Source organism: Thunnus maccoyii, chromosome 23 (assembly GCF_910596095.1).
Source record: "Thunnus maccoyii chromosome 23, fThuMac1.1, whole genome shotgun sequence".
In the NCBI taxonomy this organism is placed as follows: Eukaryota; Metazoa; Chordata; class Actinopteri; order Scombriformes; family Scombridae; genus Thunnus; species Thunnus maccoyii.
In genome coordinates, this window is record NC_056555.1 from 18,996,651 (window position 1) to 19,016,443 (window position 19,793).

At 38.9% G+C, this 19,793-nt stretch overlaps 1 protein-coding gene across 2 annotated transcripts in view; it reads right to left on the reverse strand.

The window, feature by feature from the left end:
• The window catches only part of tnnt2c (troponin T2c, cardiac), an 83,169-nt gene that overhangs the window by 23,347 nt on the left and 40,029 nt on the right, over positions 1-19,793 (reverse strand). The window contains exon 3 of one of the 2 annotated variants that reach the window (XR_006093892.1): positions 12,420-12,527. The exons of the other annotated variant lie outside the window; for it this stretch is intronic. The gene's annotated coding sequence lies outside the window, so the exon portion shown is untranslated. Of the gene's footprint in view, positions 1-12,419; positions 12,528-19,793 lie in introns of those variants that run through there. 2 annotated transcript variants of the gene reach the window in all.

Sequence of the window (19,793 nt, forward strand, 5' to 3'; positions counted from 1 at the left end):
TTCCTCCTACAGTTCACTGTGTTGCCTCTTCTTCAACAACATGAATTCAGCCAGCGAGAGAGATTTAGTAATGCATTAAGACCAAAATAAAATCAAAAAGTCTGCAAATGACTATGCCTAAAATGAAAATAAATGCCAAATTCATGCCTGGATGCAACTGTCATCACTCAATAATTTCAGAGTAGCACCATTTGAAAGCCAAAATAGTATTGTGAGTGCAACTGATTTCCACTGTCATGTAGAATCTTACGGCTAACAAGCCCTCGGTGATGTGAGACAATAATATCATGGAAAATGACTGGATTTCCTGGTGACTTTCCAGTGCAGAATTTTCCCCCCTGGTTTCCAGTGGCCCCACGTCTCCGACCCTGTCACTACCAATTGCTTGTATTCACAATTATGCCTTGTTTACTTCTGTCATTCCCTTTAGCTGCGGCAAGATGCTTATGTAACACAACATACGATGCATGATCATCAGAGCTGCTGTCTCCCTGAGAGAAATCAATTTGCCCCATCAGTTCTCGCCATGCCCTTTCTGATAGCTCAATCCTTTTTCTTTCTTCTGTGTCAGACATGTGTTCTCGGTCTTTCCTGCCTGTATGGGTGAACAGTGGGAGTCCCCTCATGGTTACTGACAAATAAGGCTACCACTCTGCCCACAAACCAAAATACAGACTGGTCTCTGTTTGAAGCTTATTCCTAATGAAACATGGTGCTTGGAGACAAAATATACTGAAGCAGCAAGAGTGGTGCTTTTGGGTTCAAATCACTCAAATTGTTTTGTAACTGCAAATGCGTGAGTATTTTACATAACATTTATCAAATTCACTGTGTGTGTGTGTGTATTTTAGAGAAGGGCACCATCAAATTCCTGTCAATTATATGTCATCCACTTCTCACTGTATGTGTCAGACGGACCAATGTGATGCACACACCACACCATGTCCACGACTGCCATCCAGTTGCGCTCCGTTGCACAAGGGGGGTGGGAAATCTATTAACCTTTAAGGCAGCAGGAGAATCACTAAGCTGGCCGGGAGGGGAGCAAATGCATCTGTATTTAAAGGTTAGGGGAGATGTGGAGTAATGAAGCACAGGCATACAAGAGTGGGAATGGGGGGGGGGTAGGGTGGGAAGGTGGGGCTTGATAGGAACATAAACATACAAATCACTGCTCAAGCTCACTAAAGTGTTTGTAGGTACTCTCACTGGGAATATTTAAAGCAGTTTATTCAAACTCTTGTGGAACAGAAGAGCTCTCCAGGGTTGTACCCTTTCATTTTTCCAGTTTTCACTGCACACCAGTTATTGTTTGACAGTCTCTGAGGCTGTCAAAATGTTTACATTGGCAGATGATGCAGCATTTGCGGGTTTTACCATAAAGGAAGATGAAACAGCATATGTGATTGATGTTGAAGGGATGCAGTCTTAAGCAATTACTGTTTAAAAACCAAGTTGAATATTAATGAGATAAGAAGGAAATTGCTGCATTTACAGTCATATTACACTTTTTAGGACAAATTTTCTTCCCTCTCTTAAGTTTCAGATTCATAAAAATGTTATTTTCCATTATGAGACAGGGTTTCAGGGAAAGTGAGCAGTGGCTCAACATCACAAAACACAAGGCCACATATTTAATGAGATATTTGATGAGTGATTTGAAGCGTCATCTAGTAACTAACTACATAACGTTAACAAGATGAGATATGTCAGGGTCTGTCAGTTTATCACCTTCTATAACAAAGAAATTGTCTTCGATGCGGCTCATAAAAAGGTTGGGATGGCTAAAAAAAAAAAAGCACTGGTGCAATTTTACTGAGCAGTTCCTGAAAGTGCATTGACCTTTTTCTTCTAATCTTGATGTGATATAGCAAGAAATCAGTAAAAGGGAGTGTTGGACAGAGTTGAACCCAATGCATCCGCAATCAAAGCCAACTTCCCCGCCTCCGTTCTCGCCAGCGGGATGGTTATGATGGTGCAGGGACTAAATCCTGTCCTTCTGTAATTGTCCCCTTCCAAATGTTTTCCTCAGGAAAAAGGTTGCAAAGTATTGAGTGAAAGGCCTCTCGCTCTACGCAACACCGCATCCCTGCAGTTTGTGACATTTGAAGTAATCGCTTATGTAGCCACATTTATCTATTAAAACTATATATATATGCTGCACTGTATATGAGGCACTTTAAGCAACATTATGCATTTATTCAGTGTCATTTAGGACCTTCTTCCATACTCCAGGAACATGTATGCATTTGATAAAGGTTGAATATATGTATTATTGGAGCCACATTGGAGGCATTTTACTCTGTACTTGAAGCATACCATCATTAAGCATGGCTGTATTTTGGATGTTAGGATTTTTATTGGGTGAAAATTTGGGTATAAATCATAACAGTTTTTACTAACATGGCACTAAAGCCTTGATATTTGAGGCAAATGTAAAATTTACAGGTCTGTCTTTATTAACAGAAGCCCACAGACAGCTGGTGAACACAATAGAAAGCAATAACAAAGCAATAACTCTTGAAACCAGACTGTTAATTGGCAGGGCTGAAGCTATTTATCATATGCACAAACAGTGCAAAACATATTTGGCTATTAGCAGAGGATAGATCAAGCACACTTACTGATTCATACAAGTAAATACAGCTGACACCAGTTACGAGAACCCGTGTGTGTTGTGCCCATGTTGTTAAAATTACAACCTAGCCGAGCTACTGATAATGAAAACATAACACTAAATCAGGGACATTGGGGGAAAAGCTATTCCAACATGTCAGCATGTAGCTGCAAGTGAGTAAATACAACAAACACCTCCGCACTAATGTGACAAAGAGGTTATAGACAAAAACACTCTCAGAGTACGCACAGATGCACACAAACCTTTATAAATACTAGGATCATAAGCAAAGAACAGTGTAACCTTGAGAACTATATACAACAAACTTTTCTGTTAACCTTGACAGTGCAGCTCTTTCAGGCTTCAGCCAGAGTCACATTGGACTGGATCAAAAAAAAAAAAACAAAGCAAAAGCATCCAGGAGAGAAGGACAGCCAAGAGGAGCTGACAGCTACACGTTTCCAATAATCCACCTGTGTGTGTGTGTGTGTGGAAGCGGAGGAGGAGGAGGAGGAGGAAGGTGACGGTTTAATTAAATTCATCAGGGTTAATATAACAAGATGCTTAAAATGAAAACTGATACTGGAGGAGGTAGGTGCCAGTTTTTAAGATTATTACTTCGACTCTTCCAGATGGCAAGACTTCTGTAAGTCCGCGCGAGTGATGATAATTCTTCTCAAAATCAGGCAGGAAAAAGCACATGACAATATGCCAAGACTATTTCTGGGTCCAAATATGGAGGCCAGAAAGCAAAGACAGTGTCATTTTGAATGGTTAATGAGGGGAGTAAATGTCTTGATCCTCGATGGATCTCTGCCCAAGGCCATATTAAAACATCTAATGAGATATTTAATGAATAGTTCTGCATACCTATCTGACAATAAGGCATTGTCTCTCACATATGCAGGCTAGGCTTTAAATGGTACTCCTTTCCATCAAATGTCTTTTTTTTTCTCCATTTTATGACATACGGTGTGTAGCAGCATGTAAAACTGCAAGCATTACCCACTGATGGTGGAAAAGTAATCAAAAAGGCCATTTTGAATCCATCATTTTGTTAATACCACAGAGAAATGCTTCAGAGACTATGGTAAAGAGCACTTTGCTGAATTGAGGCGAATTCAAAGAAAGCATTCAGACTGAGGGGAGTGACAGACATATTCAGACCCAGACAGACAGAACGATCTGGAAGAGAAAGACTTTAAACTTACATCCTTCTTACTAACCTTTTGCTTCCCAAGACAATTTATTTTTTACTTCAGTAGACTGGCAAAAACACGCCACCTTCCCGGAAAGCATAAAAAATGAGTTCATAGTGTATAGAAATCTGCTCCCAGACTGATTTATAGCCATGTTGTGAGTAAAAGAATTATTCAAAATGACAGAAGAGGTTGATTTCATAGCTTTCACACCAAGAGTAATACAATAACGTTGATCGACCTGTCAATTCAGCTGTCAATAGACTTTATTGCCTTGTTTCATCCACTACAGCATGTAGTGGTTTATTCAGATTCAAGAGAGCAATAAATGAAAGTCTCTTGAGATTCAGACGAAGACAGAAACCTTCAGTCTGTGAAACCTCTCTTCACTCACATTTGTTACTACTGTAATAGAAAATCTCTCAAGTGCTCGTTCTCTCCACAGGAGGCTCAGAGGAGCCATGACTGCCATTAATTCATTAGTACACAAATCTGCCAAGTGGCTTCTCTTCTCTTCTGACTCTTAATGTTGACCAGTTTACATCTGAGGGGGATTCATTTGATTTCAAAGAGGGAAATAAAGAGGGTAATTACCTATAGATGAATCTGCCGGCTGCAGATTACTGCAGTGGAAGTGTTGAATTAAACACATTCACACTGATAGTGAAAGCACAGATGTTTGGGCTTTTCACACCCCCTCTGACGCTAATCTGAAATTAGTTATGACGCTCTTGGAAAAAAAATAACAATGACAACAACAAAATAATGTAGCACTTCTGTCTGACCTCCACAGAGTGAATGTGACTGTGCTGTAATTAAACAGGAATCACTTGGTAGATTATAAATAATCAAACTAGAAAACAAAGTAAAATCATTGACGTTGATTGACAGCTGTGATTGACAGTTGGTTCACCTGCTGCTCTCCCTGGCTCCTGGACTCGCACAGGGTCGGACTGTCGCAATATTTTGCTAAGTAGGATACCTGCCCTGTTAGCTTAAGTGGCTACCGTTAGCCAAAGTGTGCAATGCTGGGTGTTCCCAGTAAGCTAACATTGAAGATGAACATGGAAGATCCTGGCTCCAAATGGCTACGACCATAAGCTGCAACAGTGGGGTTCAAACCGACACCAATGCAAACCAATAGGTGACTTTAAACCTCGCTATGTCCATTTTTACACACAGTCTATGAAAATATCAAGCTAACATGAGATATGAGGGGTTGCGGCTAACCATCGGCCCCATATGGGAACATTGCCTGATCTTTAGCAATTTCTGGTTGGTTATTTGTCATCATGCTCCTCAGAATGCAACCAAACAGGATTTAATTAAGGTTTATAAAAGGGAAATGGATTTCATGGAGGCAATGGTTTGTGGATTTTGCTTTGTTTTTTTCCTTTTAGAGCAGCTAATAACAGAACAGTCTGTTTAAACCTAAATAACCTTTATTTTTATGGCATTTGATTTTCAACATGTAACAAGTTCTGCACAATCTCTTGGACATATTTCTCAGAAACAGCACATAACGAGTGAAATACTCTATAATCATTACAGTGTTACTGTATATGCTGGTTTACAAGTGACGTGCCACCGCAGTAATTGACGCTTTCACTTCCACATCCAACCTGCACTCTTCTATAGATGGACATTTCGCTCATTTGTAGAGCTGAGGCAATACGCTGTCCGCATTAATTACCAGGTAGAGCTGAAATCCAAAGTATAATGTAACTCTCACAGGGCAATCAGACTTGATGGCTTGTGGGTTGGACTGAGATTTCACAGCCTACCATTTGCATCAACAATGGAGGTGGCCACTGATCTTGATGCATCGTTCTTTTTTTATCTTTCCAAGTAAGAAATTACATATTATGGGAAAACCCTGGATGACTATGATTTAGCTTTCATTGTCTGTCTTTTGGGACAGAACATTGCTTTACACAACCGTCATGCCAATGTTAAAATAAACACAATATATCTTTAAGGTACGCTGTGCAGTTTTCTTGTGAAACAAAACAGTGATTTTCACTAAAATGTATGTTGTGTGTTGGTAGTTTTCATTCCTATCCTTGCTATTTTTATTTCTCCATTTCTCAAACCTCTGCATCCTAAAAGCCTGAAACTGAAATAAAGAAGAGCCTGACAACACACATCACTTGCTTTTACATCCCTGCCCTGTCCATTCTCCAAAACCATTAGCCCGAGTCTGATAATCCAGTCCGATAAAAAGGAATTAGACCCAGACCTGAGCGGCGTCTCTGTTAGCTGTGATTACACAACAGTGTTATCCTTCCTCCTGCTTTGGCCTTTTGTCCCAGGTGATGTGCTGATGAGCTGCTTCTCCCTATAGGCTCACTATCTTTGTGGCTCACCCATACACACAGGGTGCACACAGACAGATAGGATCATCGCCTGCCTGCGAGAGGTCCGAGCCACAGGCGAGGCAGGCTGCTGGTTTCATCTATGTCCTTTTGTCAAGTTGTTTCACAGATTCTGTGTTGTTTTTGAGGCGAGGAAGAATCAACAAGAATCAACAAGGTGTGCCACATGAATAATTAAAGATGTTTTCGGTCCTTAATTGTGAGACTGTCCTCACCAGAAAAACAACAGCATTGGTTGTTTGTTCAAACTCCTAAAACTGTAACTTATGTTGACCTCTTGTGGTTATCTAAATAATGACTGTTGTCTGTCAAAAGCAAACATAGAAGTAGTGTGATGTTACACCAGCGTTGCCAGATGGATGATAATTATCATATTTGTATGACAATTTTCCTAACTGTATGATGTACGATCAACAATGCCAAAAGTCCAATAATGTACGATAATTTGATAATTTTGTGACAGTTAGTATTAGTGCATGGCAACCTGTACGTGCTATGTCTCACAATTCATGTCAATTGCTGCCTTCCAGTGCTGTGGGAGATTAAAGACTCACATCAACAGCACAGAGGGAAGACACAACAAATTGGACAGTAGCCTAGATGTCTACAGCAACATCTAAATGTCACGCTGTCTAAATAGCTTCTAACATGCATGTTTTTTGTTCTCTGAAATGCCTCCTTTGATAAGATGTTAGTAATTTAGAAATGTAGAGTTGTATTTGTGACTGAGCATCTTTGAAGTGGGACTTTATGGCGCGTCCATGAACACAGCACACGTTGCAGCCAGCACAGGCTGTGTTTTCTGAAATTACACATTTACGCCTATTTGTTCTCTTGGCTACGACTCACATACAATAATTTTCCTCAAAAAACAGTAATTTTAAGCCTCTGGCACAATACTTTTACATTTCCCATCTGGCAACGTTGCATAACACAAAAACTCTTAGAGAGGAAGTCAGAGTGGAGCGTTGGGTCAACAAAGCATGTAACTTTGACAAAAGAGACCACTGTTGGTACCCCATCTGTTACCAACAGAAATGTTGATTTCTTTTAACCATCACAACATTTTTTCCATAGCCTTGACCACACAGTTTTAGTTGCATAAATGTTTTTTAGTTGCCCCATTTGGGACTGTCACTGATGCTTTCCATAGAAAAGATCGAGAGGTTGGGAAGAATCAGACCAACCAGTTAGTCCTCATTCTCGAAGTCTTAAAAAACAAAACATGGTTGTTGAAACCACTTTCGATAAAACATAAATCTCACTGTGGTGAATCTTACTGTCTGTGGTGAAAATTGCCAAAGTTTGTTTCCAAGTGTGGGCTGGCTGATTGCTGATGTCCGATGGTGGAAAAAAACTCACCTAACTATAGTTAGAGGGGGTGTTTTCTGCTCTTCAGCCACATGACAGTAATGAGTCTGTTACAGCTTGGTGCACCAGGATGAGGTGAAGAGATGCAGAACTCGAAAATTTAAGTTGGACAACAAAGACGGGAAGTTTTCTTTATCTGCCATGTCAGGTAGCCCCATTTGGTTCCTAACCTCATCTATTAATAAACTAATAAACTGATAAAAAACGTTGGCCTGCTGTTACATGTTGACCAGAGTTGTGGTGTTGGAAGTCAGTGACCAAGTTCAACTGAGCTCTTGTTTGCATGTTGTTGATTGGATGTCATTTAATTTTTCAGGGACACACTGCCTATACATACATTTTAAATTTAAGGGATAACAAAATGGAAACTGTGAATTTTAAAGCAGAAAACAAATAAAAAGCAAAGTAGAATATGATGTGGACACATTTAATTGTGATCAAAGATTAAAAGCCTTTTTAGAATTTATGTAACAAATTTTATTTCAATGTTCAATTTCAATCATTAATTATTTACTTATTTAAACAGAGTATGGAAGTATAATTATTGGCAAATTTAATTAACTTTAGTAGTTTTTCAATGCACCAATCACAGTAGCTTATTTGATTAATAATGCTTTATTTAAATGTATCAATTTATTAATTGATAATAATTACATAAAACGCTTAAAAGTCTAATTAAACCAGTGAAGGAAACTAAAACTAAAGCTTTAATAAATCCACCAGGATCCAGTCTGCCGCCGTTAACGGACTTCTGGTGTATTTCTGTGTGAAAAGATGATTTTCGAATCATGTGTGTCATTCACAGCAGGTGCTGCACTTTGCACAACGGGTGTTACATAACACGGTACCTATCCACTCTTATGTAACAGACATGGAGCGTCTTAGCCCTGCCTTGTATTAATAACCACCCAGCCAGCGTTGTGCCTCTGTATTACCTTTGATAACCTTTAGAAAAGAAAACAAAGTTTGATGATGAAGAAGAGGAAGAATCCTTCAAACGGGAGCTTCATTGACAGTTCTGTTGTGTGCGTGGGCGAGGATTTAAGAATAGGTCATCTAGTGTTCGCCGGGGGTTGTCAGTGTGGTTAGACAATGAAGTGCAAGTAGCTCAATAAAAAACACTCTCTAGCCCTGTTTGTTTGGGTGTCTGTACTGTTGATTTCGGTCAAATGTACCCCAGAATTCTAATAAAGTCGCCAAGGCCTCGTGTCTTCATCTGGGATTATGTGTTCCCGTCTCGTCTGCTCACCTCTCATGAGGTTTATCTCCAGCTATTCAGGGAAGGAGCACATGTTCGAAACAAAATGTTTCTCTTGTTTTTTTTTTCTCCTCTCTTTTGGGGATTGTCTGAGCTAGTCATCTGTCTTGTGCAATGTTTGACTTACATAATAATTGATAAACATCTCTCAGTCTGACTAGCAATTTTGTGCCATCCGTGCTTCTTCCATCCAGTGTAATCTAACATTTACATGCTCAGAGGATCAATGTTTAGACAAGCTGATCAAATTTTATTCGACAATGAATGAGACATGCATGCACGCAATCCGAACCAGACATGTAATCAGCAGAAAACAGTAAATTATATAACTTGAAGTTACATTCCTGCCACTGTTTTGGCGGATGTGAGGTTATCTTGCCATTCATCTTGGCACGCCATCACCCTATTCTCTTGAGGATCACGCTGAGGGTTTGGCGAGCTGACTGACACGCACTCTCCACATCCTTGCAATATACACAACCGCATCAGCCGGCACTGAGAGAGATTAACGCTGTGGTTTGCTTTAAATTGTGTTTAATTATAGCTCTGCTAGAAGCGGGGAGAGTCTCTCCGTTCCAGCTCGGTATCTATCGAACATCCAGGTCACCATGACAACAGCTCAATCAAAGACCAACACTACTGAATTGCGGATGTCTGCACTGGAGTAATTCTGGACAGAGGAGGAGAAATGATTAAACGTGTGGTTTCCCACACCAAAATGGAAATAAAGTACAAAAGAGACAACAACTGAAAGACATACTTGCAGACATATCTTATGACTGTACTCTCAGGAGTAATATTTAGCCAAAGGTGAAAGAGTTGCAGGGGGTGATTTTTAAAGTGAATTACAGCTCCATCATCAACATGTTTCATTCCCGCCTCCCCAGCAGGAGTGAAAGCATGGCCACTCGGTTATTGATTAGTCCATCTGAAAGAGAATACATTAGATGCACAGCACACACGTTCGTCTGGGTGTAGGAGGGAAGAGCAGGCTTGATTTTATTACTTTGGAAACAATCATGAATAAATATATTTTGTAATGTCTTCACTAAGGCAATAAGAAGACCAGCTAAAGTTTTAATTTGAAAACTTTTGATTCATTATGCAAAAAAGCATAAAGTACATAAAGCCTTCGGGTTCCTCTTGTTTCAGTGAGTGAACACAAGGTTCTTTGTTTTGACAGTCAGGTTAAAAGACACTTGAATAGCCATCACTTACTTCAGCTAAGCCTCGTTGATACCGTTCCCACCGCGCTGCCTTTAATCAGAGAGATATGACAGTACATTTATTATCATGATTACAGTGTCCTAAGGTCAGGCTTGTCATTTCAAAATGAATGTACAGTAAAAGGTAAAATCAATCTGGATCAAAAGACGGCTAAAAGCAAAGACAGGCTGCCGTATTTCCTAATGTGCTCAGTGTGCCTTTGTAATGCTCTCGATCTGCACACACAAGCATACAAATTTCCACAAATTTAATAATATTTAAAGGAAAAAGCTTGTTCCCATCAAAATAAAAACACACTATAAAGGCAAACAACACAAAAACATTACAGAGAATAATATTAAGTAAGGAGTCCCCCGAAAAACAGCCTTGTTTACACTCTTTGCAGTTTTGAAATGTTAGGAGTCTTTTAAGTGATGAGCAGCACAAAGTCTATTAATAGTCACTCCAAGATTCTCGTCTTTGAGCTCTGAGGTGCACACAGTCTTTGAAACATATAAATCTGTGATATAAGAGATGTAAAATGTCTATAAAGCAGCAAGGGATACAATAATCTTCTATTAGGTTACTACTATCACAATTTAGCCATTTATCATCATCACAAGTCCACTGACCTTAACAACAACATAGGTTGTTTGTCAGTGCTGTCCAAAACAACTGATTTAAGTATTTTCTGATCCAAAACTTTCAAATGACCGCTATAAAAGATTCATATGAACATTTTCTGATGTGTCACTTTGATGGTTAAGTTTGAGTGAAGTTTAGGAAACGAAAAAATACTTGGGTAAAGTTAGGGAGAGATAGTGGTTATCGTGGTTAAAAGAAAGCAAGCAGCTATAATCAATATGTTTTATAATACCAATGTATCAATGAAGTCGAAGTGTCCTTGGGCCAGCAGGGTAGCCACCTTGCGTGGTGGCTTGCTGCCATCTATGTGAGTGTGAATGTGAGTGTGAATGGGGAAATACTGTAAGGTGCTCTGAATAAAAGCGCTTTATAAACGCAGCCATGTGTAATGTGTTGGCGTTGGGTTGCAGTGACGAACCTATCGAGAATTGTCAGCGACTCTGCAGCTCTCCTCGGCTTTATGGATTTTCAGCTCATTGTTTTGCTGTCCATCTGCAACTTTACTTTCACTGCTCTCAAAGCATTAATTTCAGCCGCAGCAGGCAGCTGTTTTCAGAGAGAAAGCTCTAAAAACCCACTGTACACTACCTGCCCAGAGACTAGCTGGTGAACATAGCGGAGCTGCTAAAGAGTCAGATATTTCCCTCTGGAGTTGCTGGAAAGCAAAAAATTTTGTAGCACTATAATGTCACAGTACTTCCTCCTTTCATTCCGAACCGCTATCATTTGCCTGGCCACAAGTCGCTTCTCACTAAAATGTAAATGTGTCATTTTTACCTGTTTGAACAACTGGCGAACGCTGTCATTTTTCTGGTGAGAACAGTCTGTCATCTGCTTTTAGATAATCAAACAGGAGTCATTCATGTCTTATATAGAACTTTATAAAATAATAATGGATGTGCAAATTGTCAACTACTAACCAGCAGATAAAGATATATAAAGCTGGATAAGTGAATATGAGTTGCAGAAGACTTTAAGTAACCCATATCTATATAAATATATCCTGTGTATATGTTTGAAGGAGTATTTGATTGGAGTATTTTCTACATTTAAAACGCTTCTGTCCAAGACCAACTGTTTGAACGCCACACACTCTCCAGCATTTATTGTTTAAGGTTCATTTTCATCATGAAAGAATTGGACTACATCAAAACAGACAAAATGCAAGACAGAAAGGGAGCCTATCAGTGCCTGTGCAGCTGTTTAATAATGGAACATAAGAAAATAAATGTTCATACTGTTAAATAAAGTAGGTGGTTTTGGACAGAACCACAAGGATACAAGATATATTTTCTTGTTCCAAGAGAAAATGGTCTTCTCTGCTAACGCTGCCTTCTGTTAAGTTGGATATAACCAAGTATCCACTACGATTGATAATCAGTTATATGAAAAAATACGAAACAAATCTGTGTCACCTAGACCTTCCTCACTTTTAGCTTTTGAAGTAGCAAATTAGGCAAATTACTCCTTTGAATTTTGAAAATTACTTTTCAAATTTCTAACTCTATACTTACCATTAAAACTCCAGCAACCATTACCTTTCCTTTTGTAAAGCAGCCACCTAAAAGTACCTTTTTGCTTTGTAGCAGCTGACTAAAAAGTCCCGATGTCAAGGACCTTGCCTTGTCCAGTAATGAGTATAATTGGAGCCATGCATCCAGATGGCCCTGGTGGCCCAAGCTGCACTGTTAATGTGAATTAATTGTGACTGTAGCGAGCAGCCTCTGGTTAAGATAATGACTTCACCTGAGGGGTCCTGAGTGGCAGCGAGGCAGAGGTAATTGTTCTGAACATCCCAGTGAGACGCTCTCAGCGTGATCAGTCACCGCTTATCCGAGTGCGTCCGTGGTGAGAGTCTGTGTGTGCACGCCAGAGTGAAACAGAGATTAAGAGTGGGGAAAGATTGACGCCTTATGAATTCATACTGATGTTTATCGTGCATGAGATCATAATTTACAGCCCTGATATAGCTGCCACCATAGGAGACCAGTTTAATTCTTATCTATTTTTTATTTCCTTCAATTATTTGTAAGGGATTATACCCACTGGTCATCTAAAAACCATAAATGAGTTAGCCTTAAAGGTACAATTTTTAATATTGTGCCTGTTCAAGTGTTAACAAAGATGCCTAAAATGAAATAACATTAGCACAAAGTATAAAATATACAATATCAAGGAGAACAGCAACAAGCAGCATGGAAAGAGCAATACACCATGCATGCACCAATGTCAGAATATGCAATTTTCATCTAATGCTACTAGCCAGACGTCAAGTCTACAGCCACCTTATAACAGCTCTGTGAGGCTGTACTCAGGCACAGTGGTGCTTTGAGCTAAATGCTAATGTCAGCATGTTGACAGGCTCACAATGATAGTGCTAACATGCCGATGTTAAGCAGGTTTTGATGTTTACCATGTTCATCGTCTTAGTTTAGTGTGTTATCATGCTAACATATGCTAATAAGCACTAAACCCAAAGCAAAGCTGAGGCTGATGGGAATGTCATTAGTTCTGCAGGTATTAAGTCATAAACCAAAGTATTGGACAAATTAAATTTTTAACGGCGCTACATAAAGTCGTTAAATTTGTCCTGAAGGGAACATTAATACCTAAACCAAATTTAATGGCAATCCATGCAGTCGTTTTCAAGACATTTCACCAAAAACCACTAATGTCAACCACCAGAGGCAAACTCATCATCTGGGAACCATGCAGACATGAATGTCTGTAAAAAATATTAATTGCAATCCATGCAATAACTGTAATATTTACATCTGGACCACAGTGGTGGACCGACCAATCAACAGACAGACCAACATAACGTAAAATGTATATTGAAACAGAATAAAATCAGTTAAAACATGTGCAGGATAATAAAAATACACATATAACACAAAGCATTTAGGCAGAGTCATGCAGCAGTAAAACACATGACACCCTGATCAATATTAATAAAACTGTGGTGAAACATTCCTCAGTTTAACTATTGAGCTGTTTGAGTGTTAACAGAAGTGCACACAAGAGAAACCACAGAGAAGCCCTGCTGCCCACTTAATAATCTTTTTAAAGTGATTTTTACCGATATCAGAAAAGAATATATATATAAAAAATAAATATATACAAAGAAAAGTATGTAAAATGGAGTATAAATGGTTGATTTTTCCTATTTCACAGATACATAGCTGCATAGTTGCTTACAGGAAATGTCAGGTGGTTAATGAATTATCAAATAAAAAAGAAAAAGAAGTTCGACTTCAAAGATTTATTGTTTCAGTATAATATAATTTGATTGCATTCTGTGTTAGATATCATGTATGCTATAAAGTGTAAGAAGAAATAAGAGTACCTGCTGTGAAAAATGAGTCTGTAGGCATTAATGTGCAAGACGAGATGAAGTGAATGCATGCTAGGGAACACTCATTATTTATATAAAAGTATACTGGGAAAATAGGCTCCCTATATCTGCTTTTCCATAGACAAAGGTGGAGATGATAGGGACTAGCTGCAGAGGGAGCACAGCGGTGAAAGATGTGAAAGACATTGTGGATATGGGTGCAGACCTGGCAGTTAACCTTTAAATGGCCTAATTAAACCACAGAGCCATTAGGAAATCCGTGATTAAATCAAACCTGCTGCATGAGGGCAATGAAAGATGCCTTTTTAACAGGTTAACTGCAAGGCAGACTTTTCTCGGCAAAGGTAGCTATTGAATGTGCATATTTCGTTCTCTTTTTCAACATAATTGGGGAATAGTGTGTCGGTTCATTCATGTGAGCTGTGAGCTAAAGGACTGAACTTCACAGAATGAGCCTAAAAACAGGCACTTTGCATGATATCTTCAATTAAAACAGGCTATGAAACCTGCAAAAACCATCAATTCTACTTACACTACACTTATATAAAATTAACGGATAACTCTGGTTAATTATAAGTATATTTATATTATTATTATCATAGTTTTTTCCATCATTCCTATTAGTTATGATAATGCTGTACTCCCCAGACAGTTTGTAACAGCCAAACTATCCAACATCCCCCCTTTATCTGGATGTAAACTGTAAAATAATCCCTCACTGCACAGGAAAACTGTGTAAATGCGCAATGTGAGCTTGCGTGATAAATTTGAACCAGGAAGTCAGACCGTAAACTGTGATGAATGTGAGACAGTTTGGGTAATAATTTCACTCGTCACCTTCTCCTACAAATCAGCTTTGCTAACCCGGACGTTTGTCTCAGTCCTGTATGTGTATCCTGCATCATCCTCCTGCTTGTGTTTCTGGCATTGTCAGACTTCTTTTTAGCACCACAATCCCACTTCTCTTGAATAATAACCCAGAATTATTCTTATTATTTTATTCTATGTACAATTAGTATGAATCAAGGATCAATAACCATTTTGCAAACCATGATACTAACAAATTTGTGTATTTTCTCTAGTTTTCATGGCTTCCAGTGGTTTCCGTTCCATTTTATTATAATATTAAAATCTTAGTGGACATCATATCTGCATTAGTTTCTGACAAACTTACATTATCAGTGTGAGATGTTGCACTGTAGACTTTTCAACTGAATTAAACTGAATTACTGCATAACGATAACGTAACATGAACGTAACAATGAATGCAGACTTGATGTTGGATTACAAAACATAAGCAAGTTCCAGTTGTCTGCTGATTCAATTTCATACCGTACGGAATTTAATAGAAATTAATGGCTGCTGGGAAAGATAAGAAACATATTAAAATATATCTATAGCTCTTCCATTTTACTTTCTGCGCTGTATATCAGGACAATCCTGTCTACCAACAGGAACAGTGATCACACTGGCATCTTTCAGTATATATTTGTCACTTTTCCTGATGAAAAATGCACTGTGAAGGTATTACATATTCAAAACTAAGAGGAAGATGAGATTGTGGAGTAAATAATATATTGTCATTTTCCTATTTCTACTATCCCTTTAGACTGAGCACCTCACACCTATAGTTATTTCTTTTGTATTTAAATAGTTGTGTCCCATTTCAAAAATATATTGAGCACGGAGGCACACACTCTCTGGGGTGTATAAACATAAGAAATTAATGCCTGTCATGTTGCTGAGGCTTTTAAATCTGCCAAATGGCACTCACAGGCAACAAATCCCAGCTTCAGCAGCCTCAAGTGTTGTGAGAATAATTAACACAAAACAGTCTTTTTAGGAGCGTGCTACGGGGGGGGCAGCCAGGGTGTCATTAAACTGTTTAGTAACAAATTGATCCAGCCTCAACAAATCGTGTCTTTATGGCTGAGACAGGGCAGCAAGTCAAGAAAAACTAAAAGCTGCAAGAAACAAGACCAATTATCACCTTCTACCAACTGTTAAAACATGTAAAAACATCGTCCACAAACTTGTGCAGCTCTTGAGGGACAAACACTGTGTAACCTGTACTCTAAATGGGGTTTTTTGTGATTTTTTTCCTCCACAATCAGTGTTCTTGACATTGACAAAGGACTGTCTGTCTTCCCCAAGTTGTGCTGATGCATTCAGATTTCTGATGATGTTCTCACTGTCTCCAAAATAATCAATTACGGCTGTAATTTCAGTATTGTCTGGCTGTGTTTTGTTTTAGGCAGCAGCGCAGCGTGTTGGAAGCCATCCATGTTCCCGCTCATGAATGTTAATGATGAAATCATTCTTCACTCGCAGGCTCCCTTAATGTCAGCAGATGTAACAGCCCATGTTCTTGAAGCGTGTCTGTCGCCACAAGGCTCCTTGGTTGCCCGCTTTGAAATATCATGATAACATCTTAATACTGAAGGTGATGAACAGCTTTCTAATTCTGATGTAAAAGGTAATTTGTTAATGCCAAATAAATCTCCTACTGATGTCGAAATACTTGACGCTAAGCAGCTTTTCTTCTTATATTTACTCTGCTTGATGTAACTTGAAGAAACTGTTATTTACCTTCTTGTGTAAGTAAAAGAAACTGAACAGTGTACCCTCTTTCACAGATATGAACACTTTCACACTGCCGTCTTGGTGGCCACTCCACTGACATTTACTGTGACATTTGACATTCTCGGGCTCTGTCCTCCCTCAACCCAACAGAAATAAACACAACCCTAGTTTAGAAATAGAGATACAACCTTTTTATCAACATTTTTACCCATAAAATGCACAAATTTCTCGCTACTGGCAGTAGATATTAAAGATTTGGTCTGTATTCTGTTTGGTTTATCCTTGGAGGGGATTGTCCACACTTAAACAGACCTTAACAATCTCACATTAAATGCAAATTAATGTGTTTGGTATTCCTGTCTTCCACTGTCCTGATTTTCTAATCACATTTTCTAGTCAGTTATTGGCTGATGGGTATCGTCTGGGTGTAAAAAGTGTGTAATTTGTCAAGATTACCTCAAAGAGGCTGCAAAATTGGGGTTATTGACATTTTAAAAAAAAAAAAATTTGAATATTGTAAAGCAATTTCAATTTGAAAAAACACATAATTGTAAATCAGTCCTGATAGGATAACTGCAAATTCACATCACAAAGAGGCACAGCGGGTATTCTACATTTTTGCCTCATTCTTTGTGTTCGGGAGCTTAATGAAAACACCAACAGGGCAATACAGACAATGTGGGCAGTGATTACTTTTGTGTTTACAAGTTGGCATTAACATAATCACGCACTAACCTTTCATCATCCAGCGCTCCCTCCTTTCAGCGAACCTAAAACTGCCATTAAAATGTATTTTAAAGTGGAGTTGATTTTACGGCAGCACACCGACGTCCCGGCAGGTTTGGCCGCGGCACAAATGCTGTTTATTTCTCTCCACAATGCTACTCTAGACATAAACAGAAGACATTAACTCAGAGACAGAGGCACTCTCGCAGACAGTTTACTGACAATCAGTGTGTACTGTTGTCTTGGAAACGGCCCTCTTTTGATTCACGTCCCTCATGTCAGGAGATTTGCGGTTGGGAATAAACCACCATGGGAAATTAAACACTCTGGGGGCAAGAGATGCACCGATTGTGTTGAACACACAAAAGCTCAAGCTAAAAGGTTGATGCAACGTTTGGCATGGAGTCTTGTATGAATATGGAAGTTATTTATGACTGGAAACTGCCAAAAGAGGCTTCCAAGCAGATGAGCATGTTTTAATTGTCCTTCTGAGTCCTAAAGAGCATCTTCCAATTAAATGATTACATTATATTCTGCAATGCCAAACTGCTGGCTCAGTGCATACATTTGCTTATATCAATTGCATGACATTGAATTGAGTTTGCTCAGCCAACTCCAATTCAGTACAGCAGTTGATTATTTTGCCCTTCTGTTGGTTAATTCCCAGTTCTGGAGGTCTGCCAAACAGCTTTCTGGGTTTGGCTTAATGACTTGAGACAGTGTTGGGCACATCACTCAAAAATGTGATACATCACTAATCAGGGAGGACCAGCAGTTTTTTAACACTAGTGCAGTGACTGATTTCTTGACCTCCGGCTGCTTCAAGGCATAGAAAAATGAATACTGTTGATGTGAGGTGTGAATGAGTATAAACATGTTACATGTGTACAGAGATGTTAAGTACTGTCAGTGAATCTTTTCTCTTTTCAAGTATAATTAGGGCTGCATTAAAGATAAAACAGGGGCCTACATAACAGAGAAAAATGTGCATCCTAAAATAAAGTGAATCAATCATATTGGGCTCTTAGATTTACTATTTGCTCAAAAGATTAGTAGGTTTACGTACCAGCCTAAGAGTCTGGCCATTCTTGATTAAAAGCTGTCTTACTTTTCTCTTTTTAGAGCATGCCACGTGAAAAAACATTTCTCTGACTTGCTGTAGAGCTCTGATCGTCAGCTGGACTCATGACATGCAATCGCAGAGCCCTGAAGACCCACCCCGCTGCTGCACAGAGCGCAGTTCGCTTGTTTTTTTCAAAGTTTATTAATATTGAACATGTCCAAATTGCACCAAATTTGACACTGCCTGTCCTTGGGTCCCCAGCAAAACACCCACCAAGTGTGACATAGATTGGATGAATGTTTCTTGAGATATGCAAAGGACATAAATACAGACTAATAGACAAACAGACAGACATTGAGTCCTTGCTTTGAATTGCCTTGTTGCTGAAATGTGCTATATAAATAAACTTGCCTTGCCTTTAAAGTTAGATGGGATGTTAATATCTAGTCAGAAACAAGCAAGACTGGACGGGAGTGATGCAATTAGTGTAGTTTTAAATAATCTGGTATCTCAAACTTCTGCAGAAACGAAACTCTACAGCCATACTAACGGTTGATGATGGTGCTAGATAAAAAGTCCAGAGCTTTCCGAAGTTCATAAGAATATTTGTACCAAATTTCAAGGAAATCCATAGTTGTCAAGATGTTTCACTAAAACAAAGAAATGTCAACCTCATTGTGGTGTTAGAGGGACATTTGTGGCAAATACCAAAGTCATTAGGATTCAACCCTTGTACATGATAATCCAGTAACTGTTGATATATTTCACTCTGGACCAACGTGGTGGACTGACCAACATTACCATCCCTATAGAGCCTAAAAGTAATTATATATCTATGTATTGTTAGAGGTACCACTTCAAAATATGAAACTACACGTGTCAAATAGGTCATGTAAAATGAGTTCACAGGAGGTGAAAGCAAAGCTGCAGAAGCTCCTTAAGTAACCGTATGAAAATGCATTTTGATTAGACATATATGTAAATCACTCTATATGCATGGAAATACAGTATAAGGAACCATTTTTCCTTTCATCAGCTTAAAAAAAATGCTAAATCACGTGGTGTTCAATAAACAAACAGGTCAAGAATAGGAGCATGAGTATCAACCAGTTCTTGCAAACATAAAACAACAGTTGTGGATATACTGCTGTAATAGTCTCAGTTATCACATGGTGACATCATGGTTGGATTGTGAAAAAGAGTTTTTTTCTTTCCTGTTCTGGCTCATTTCCATTGTTGACATCTTTCCTTTAAAAGAGGCAGTAACCATGGCACCAAAATTCAGAAACACCCGCAGCTGTATTTGTCACTCTTTCATTGCAGCTGTTGTTGTTCTCTCTCTTTTGCCACCTCAATTTCCAGTTTCCCCTGCCTGGCTACAGTTTTGTGCCCCCC